At 41.0% G+C, this 7,623-nt stretch overlaps 1 protein-coding gene across 4 annotated transcripts in view; it reads left to right on the forward strand.

Annotated features, from left to right (window-relative positions):
• The window catches only part of lrfn1 (leucine rich repeat and fibronectin type III domain containing 1), a 223,709-nt gene that overhangs the window by 131,544 nt on the left and 84,542 nt on the right, over positions 1–7,623 (forward strand). For 2 of the 4 annotated variants that reach the window (XM_015034357.1, XM_015034514.1), the window contains exon 3: positions 746–802. The exons of 1 other annotated variant lie outside the window; for it this stretch is intronic. The gene's annotated coding sequence lies outside the window, so the exon portion shown is untranslated. Of the gene's footprint in view, positions 1–745; positions 803–904; positions 2,917–3,705; positions 3,808–7,623 lie in introns of all 4 variants that reach the window. One more of the 4 variants, XM_015034432.1, reaches the window with a different exon arrangement.

Raw genomic sequence — 7,623 nt, forward strand, 5'->3', positions numbered from 1 at the left:
AGTGCTGAATGGCCTGCAGTGGCTGTTATGAATCCCTTTGACCTTTAGACCTGTGTGAGTGGCCAGGACAGGGGTCCCCAAACTACGGCCCGCGGGCCGGATCCGGACCGCCTCCACATTTGGTCCGGCCCCCTGAACAATACCAGAGAGCGTTCAGATTTTTTTTTTTTTTCATTTATTGTATTTTCCGGTTTATATGTGGATTTTTCATCAACCACTAGGGGGCTCTTTAGCAGGAAGTGTGTCCTGTAAACTGTGGGTGTTTTGTTTTGCATGGCGCATTGCTGGACTTTTAGGGAACTGCTTGACTTTTATGTTATTTAATCAGTACGATTGTTTGCTAGCGGCAGAGCAGATGAACACACGTGTCTGTTATGAACGCCGCATTCCAGGTTGAATTCTTCGAAGCAATGTCTGTAAGTAAGTAGCAGCTTATACTTCAAAACGAGCCTTTATGTTAACATATGAGAAATTAATATGTTATAGTTACTTTCCCTCAATGGAATATATACTAGTCAGTCCCAGTGACCGTTTCACTCATGGTTTTTGCCTATGTGCTTTCTGGGTAAAAATCAATCGAGAAACGCACCCCCGGCCCCCGTCAACAATTTCCGGCCCCCCACCAGAGAAGGGAAAAGTTATGTGGCCCTCACAGGAAAAAGTTTGGGGACCACTGCTCTAAACCCACCGCCGCAGCCCTGAGTGTGTGTTCACATTAACTCTGAGCTGTTATTTCTCTCTGCAGACGGCTCTGAAGAAAACCCGGTGAGCGGCACCCACCACACCACCGCCCAGAGTTCGGGTGAGTTCCCTAACATAAATTACATTTTACCTATTACATAACCAGAAATTCAGACTCCAAACATGAAACGGGATGGAATTTTTTTTTGTTGCCATTATGCAGAACAGAAGGACTTTAACCCCCCAAGCTGGCCGAAAGCCGGCTATCATCCTTCGACACGATCGATCACCCTCGGGGTTTGATTGCCCCATTTATCACTGGAGCTAGCTAAGCCTCCGGTTCCCGCCATTTTTAGTGCCTCGGCTCCCACGTTTTCAAAACTCAAACGGAGCTGCGGAGGGGAAATAAAGCGTTTTTCACTCTAACCTCTGGAAGAGGTAGAGAAAGGGGCCTGTGCGAGGCGACTCTGTCAACCTTCCTCTCACGGCGTCTGGGCTGGCCCGGCGCCACGACTGGCTGCCTCGCGGCCCGCTCAATGGGAGTCGGCTCCATTATCAGAGCGGCTGCCTCGCCGCCCTGCAGCAGCCCCGGCAGTCCTCTGCTCCTGCAGATTTAATTCCTTATCTCAATATGGAAAACAGACCCTGTGACGGAGAGCAGAAAACACCCAGGGCTGCGTGTGAACACGAGCACGGAGCGGGCACGCATACAGTGAGATGCCTCTATAAAGTTGTCGTTTGCGGCGTGTCGAGAAGACGCGCGGTTAAAGTTCAGTAAAGGAATTTTTTGCGCACAGTAAGCAGTTATTAAAGTTCATTGAAGGAACGGTTTCTGAGGCTCGCTTGCGATGCGCCAGATGTATTTGCAAAGACAAGTGAGTTGTCCTCGTGTTTTGTTTGCAGATTAATAATAGCTGCTACGACAGACTGCTGAACTCTCAGATGACAGAAACTCAGCGTGAACCCGCAGCCTCGCGTGTGCTCCTTTTGTTAAAAGTCTTGCATGAGCACTTTATCACCTCTTAGAAAATGGAACAGCTGGGTATTCTTAATGACAAGTTTTTCAAAAATGTATTTCAGCAAGGGGAAAATAAGTCTTATCAGCGTGACATCACTTTGGAGATTTCTTTCCCTAACTGTTTTACCTTTTTTTCCCCCCTTTCCCTTTTATTTAAATATAGCTTGTGATTAAACCAATTCTCTCTTATGTGGCTTGGCGAATGGTCACACCTGTAATGGTAGCAAAAAATGTTTGACTTAGTTGCTTTTACAGACCTACGCTCACAGTCTCGTCAAAATGTCATGAAAAACCAGCAGTGGGCTTAATTTGTCACCTTTCGCAGACTTGTGAAGCCAAAGGTTTTTGCGTTGCCATGCTAATAATTTTTGTTTCACTTTATGCTAATCATTTGACAGACCTGTTCTTACCGACAGAAGTGCTTTTTTTTTTACCAGTTGTCTAATAAAAAATTACTTCTGAATAGCCAATTCCTGCAGAATAAAGTGGAATAGGAAGAAAGAAACAACAATTCCTTATTACAAGAAAGAAAGAATTAGCCATGATATGAAGAGCATTGGTTCTGTTGTGGTCTTGAATTCTGTGCCATTTTGGGTTGAATTTGTATTTTAGTAAATTCTGATGGTTAGTCATTATTATACTACCTGTCTCAGTGGCTTAGCTTTTTTCCATTTTCTTGATTCTAACTCGTTTTGTTTAGATTTTGCTCCCTTTGTTTCTCCCTCTTCTGCTGTTTTATCCCAGCTGCATCAGTGAAATCGTTCACCGGTTTACACCGTCTCAATGCTTCTCAAGAGTACTTCCTGTTTTCTTTGTGTTATAATTAGCGTTTAGTTGGCTAAACTCACCTCAAAATAACATTGTCTGTGTCCTGTGAGCCTTTGGGTCCCCAACAACCACTCTGCCAACCAGAGTAAACTTGTGTTGCGCACAGTGCTAGCATAAAAATGACCTAAGTTAGCTTTAGCACACAACATGACAGAAGCAAGAACAGCTCGCTCGATAAAGTTTGCATCACACAAATGCATGAAGATAGAACACATTCAGATATGTTTTTGTCTTCTAAACGTGATGCTATCGCTGTTGTTCGTCCGTACAGCCTGGCCGCCCTGTAACGCGATTGCTGTGTAAATGAAGTGTGTACTGGAGCAAGGAGCCGCGGTGGTGAGTCCTGCCTGTAAGGCAGATTGCTGCTCTTATTGACAAAGTTTGTGCCTGTGAGTTTCTTCTGGTACTCCAGTTTCCTCTGGGGGCAGGGAAGAAAAACAGGATTCTGGGTCAATTGGTAATTTAAATTTTCCAGTCGGTGTAGAAACTGTGTACTGTAGGGACCAGATGACAGAAAGTTTTAGCCGATTTTAGGATCACAGGTGAGACACTTCGTCACCTGCCTCCGTTGACTGCACATCATTGGACCGTAAGCTTTAGCGGTATATCGGTCAGAAAGTTAACTTTTATCCTCAAAGTCAATGTGTTAGGATCAGGATGAATGGGCAGCTTTTAGGATATCCTCGAATTTGCCAGAGGCTAACTTGACTGTTGCCAGGCTGTAGCAGGTCAGTATAAGAAAAAAAAAAAAAAAAAAAACGACCCACGGAAGGAAGAGTGATGAAACAGCAACAGGGTCTTGAGTAGCTAAGGCTCACTGATGCATGTTGGGATCAAAGATCGGCCTGTACAGTCCAATCCAACAGATAGACTCCTCACATTACTGACAACGTTACTGCTGAGGGTGATAGGAGTTGGAGTACACAGCCCATAGCACTTTGGTGTGTGTGTGTGTCTGTGTGTGTGTTAGGGATGCATTGGTGCAGACTAGCCAGCGAGTTGCTGTTCTTTGAAAATGCAAATCCAGAAAAGCGTTCAAAAAGCTCAGGAATAACACATTCGACGTTTGTTTTTTTTTTTCTTTTTTAACCCTGACTGTCGTCAGGTTGCTGGACTTTACATAACGCAGCTCTCTGAGAGGAGATTGATTTTTTTTTTTTTTTTTTCATTGCTTTTAGTTGGCAGTCCTGCAGGATGCTCGTCTTGCAAAAGAGGAGCGCCTGTTACTTCAGCAGTGCACAGACCAGCAGCTCAGAGCAGCTACACTGGCAAATAGAAAGGTAATAATCCGTATTATAGGCAGCGACAAAAAGTCCTTAAAGGCAAAACCGTGGAATTAGACACTGAACTCGCCTGGAAATGCACGAAAGAAGACGTAGCACTTTAATGATATGAGTGGAGTTCTTTGAATTATCTTCCATGCAAAAGATTTCAGCATGTGGCGTTGAATCAAACACAAGCTGGGCAGCGGTCATGAAATCTTTGTTTTCACTCACCCCTTCTTTCTTTTTTTTTTTTTTTGTCAGTGTTGCTCTCTCTCAGTAATGAGCTGCGTCCAGCAGCAGTTTGGCACCTTTGACATCTTGCTACATCATGAGATCTTGATGAAAATACTTTCATCAGGTTTCCTTAAAAGCTGCGACCGCACAGAGAAGGATCTCAACACCACAACTAATTAATGTAGTGGAGTGACAGTTCACAGCGGAGCTTCAGTTCATTTGGTTGGGATGTTCCCGTTTCTGCTAATGGACTCGGTTGTGCTCCTGACCTTCTACTGTCTAGTCTGAATTTTGCATCTGAAAGTTAAACAGAGGATTGCATCAGCACCGCAGCGGCTCTGTGGAGCGGTGATGGCATGAAAGCTTCTAATTGTGAAAAACGTCAATTGTAAATATTTCCTGTGAGATCAGAACGTATCAAAGAGAAAGTCTTTGGTTTGGTTGATAAAGAGGGTAGGATAAAGGTAAATGATAAGATTATCAGCATTTATCCATCATGGCATCTTTCCTTAATTTCTATCTTTTTTTTTCTTTGCTCAAATGAAACATAAATTACATCAAAGTAAATATGTTTTAAACATGTTCATAGTTTGAAAATGGTGGGAATCCATCATTTGGAAGCCAGTCGGTTGCTGCTTCTTCTATCTGCAAAGGTTCACGTTCAACTTCCTGAAAATGGGAAATATTATTCTCAGGGATTGTGTCTTGTTGTGTTTCTCTCCCATTTATCTATTTATTTATTTATTTTTGGCCGCTGTAGGCGCGCCTCACGTCTGCGCGCTCGTCAACACAAACACAGTTATCAGTCAGCCTCGTCCCACACTCTTGACGGCTTGTTGTAAAGAAATAAACAGTGATTTTCATCCTTTTTGCATCACAGCCCGTCTCCTGTGCACTCAAGAGATCCATTACCATACAACACCTCATTTACGTAGCTAGCTTTCAGAGCACATCTGCGCCACAAAATCTCTTGCACTGAAGAGCTCGTCTAATGGGCAGCTCCAATAAAAAAACAAACAAGACAAAACAAACACACACACACACACACACACACACACACTCAAAAATCTCTCTAAATTTTAGATTCCTCATGTGAAAACAGCTGTCATCACGGTTTTTCATTTATTTGGGTTTTGAGGAGTTGGAACAGTCCAGCTCTGGTTTCCTTCTTGTTTACATTTAAAAAGTACTGACTAAATCCATTTTAGTCCGTACTGGTCGCATTGACTTAATGAAATATCTTTAATAGCTCCATATTTGGCAAGTAAACATACAGCAGTGCTTCACTGCTAAATGCTGAGTAGGTAATTAGTAGACTTTAAGACAATAGCTTGTAGTAGCAGATACCCACTTAGACTAATGGCAGCTGAATGGCATTGCTTGTAATGTTTACTGTGTAATTACATGTTAATTATGGTTCTTTAGATGGAAGCTGTACCCTGCGTTTTTATCAATTTACTGACTACAGTTGCTTCAAAATATAAGCAAGTAATTCACCCCCATAAGTAATCATTGGTAGTTTCATTTGTTGTTTTATTCCTTTTTTCCCCTCTTTTCTTTAATTTGAGAAATTATAGAAAACCTTTAGTATTTATATATCTTCAGTAGGAGAAAATCCCTGAAAATTTAGCCTGTTATGAATATTGAATAAGTTCTGGCTTTCTCTGACTGGTCTAAAAATAGAAACAAAAAATAGGGTTCAGTTTAAAAATAAGGGCAACTCCAGATGGGGGAAAAATGGGCCTTCTAATAAACTGCAAATAACATACTTTTCTCCTTGACAACTCCTAAGAATTGCATATTTAACTCCCATTTAATAACTTATTTATACTTTACTGAATAAAACCATGTTTTCTCAAACATGAACTTCATGGCGAAAATGACAGACATGTCCAGCATCACAGCGATCAGCCGCTTAAATAGCTTTATCATTTCTGCTTGTATCCAACTTTTTAAGCAAAGTGGTTTTTGAGTTAAAGAGAAATATGAATTAAAAATCGAAGGTTACAGCAAAAAAAAGAATACGAAATACTTTGAATTGAATTAGTGTGGCTGCTTTAGGACACTAGAATGCCTATTTAACTTCTAATTCTCCAAAATTTAACAAAGGCTTCATGAGAATTACCCGAGGTTATGAAAGTATCCGGTGTTGTCTGTTATGATAAGTTAACATATTTATTAATAATATAATGAAGCAGCTCCGAGCAAAGTACTATATAAATGACTGATTATAAGCAGCAAAGCAGAAGTTAATTTTAGGTATTTTATGCAATATTGTTTTAATATTTCATAATCAGCTGTGAAATAGCAGCTCCTGTGAATGTTTTCAAATATTTCTGTTTTGAACATTGGGAAAAATACAAAATATGACCAAAAAAAAAAAACTGTTGTTGTTCCAGAAGCATGACTCTGACAAACTGTGATAACATTAACCCTTCCAGACCGAACGCAGCGGCGATGACACAGACAAATGTGCAGTACCGTAATTTCACCACAAGTTGCGCTGTCTGAAAACTTCCAACAGTTTTTGAAAAGGGAGACGTTGTGCTTTCCAGCCAATCTTGGGTTACTATGGTAATTTCACCCTGTAGCAGGGAGTGAAATTAATCTGAAGGGAACTTTTTTTAATAGACTGTAAAATGTGAAAATAACTTAAATATTTAAAGTTCAAGTTGTTATGGATGAATTGGTGAATATATTTACTCACAGGACATTTTGCATACAATTAAATGAAGCCAAAACATGCTAGCAGCTTAGCTCTTTAGGATGGCAATGTTCGGAGATCTGAAACTTAGATTTTATAGGGTTAAACAAAAAACAAAAACAGGAAAACTGACCAGTGCTGCATCAATAGTCGTGTTACAAACAGGGTTTGCTTTTTAACGTCTTTGCTCCTTCGTTCTGTTAATAGTGTAAGTTACGACTCACTCAATTATAGGTAAACACAGGAAAATGGAGGTCAATAGTCAATGTTATGATCAATTTAACAGCTCAAGGTTCTTTTACTTGTTCTTCCATTACAAGTTTTTAAATTACTTTTTTTTTAATCCACCCCCTGCCTCTCCTCCTCCACCACCCCGTCCTCTGACCTGCTACCATCCTCAGACCTGCTCTCATATATCATTATTAAAGAGCGCCGATTCAGGTGCTTTATCAGAGCCAGCGGTCCGGCGAATAGCTACAAAGGGGGCAGAAAACTGATCCCTCTAATGAGCCACTTTTTACCATGAAGAGGTGAGCAAGCTCGGCTCCGTTTGTACAGTCCAGCCAGACCTCCTGTGCCTCACAAAAAAGACAAACGGGAAAATGGGATTTTAATCCTTTTGGATCCTCGTTCAGCAGGGGAAAGGTGAATCGTTTTCACTGTGAATACAAAGAGAAATGAACACATTTTCCTCCCGACTTTGTAATCACATTGTCAAATTTGCATATTCTTTCAATAATTGCGTAATTACATGCAACATCCATTGACTATCGACTTATATTTACATTGCTAAGACATGTGAGTTATGAAAGGAGCTGCAGCTTCCTGCAGCCTCACTTGTAATCAGGGTGAAAGTAGTTTTAAATTCTTGGGGTACTATGACAAATAAATAA

The sequence above is a fragment of the Poecilia latipinna genome, unplaced genomic scaffold, assembly GCF_001443285.1.
Source record: "Poecilia latipinna isolate Pla-1442-1.1 unplaced genomic scaffold, P_latipinna-1.0 Scaffold1, whole genome shotgun sequence".
NCBI lineage: Eukaryota > Metazoa > Chordata > Actinopteri > Cyprinodontiformes > Poeciliidae > Poecilia > Poecilia latipinna.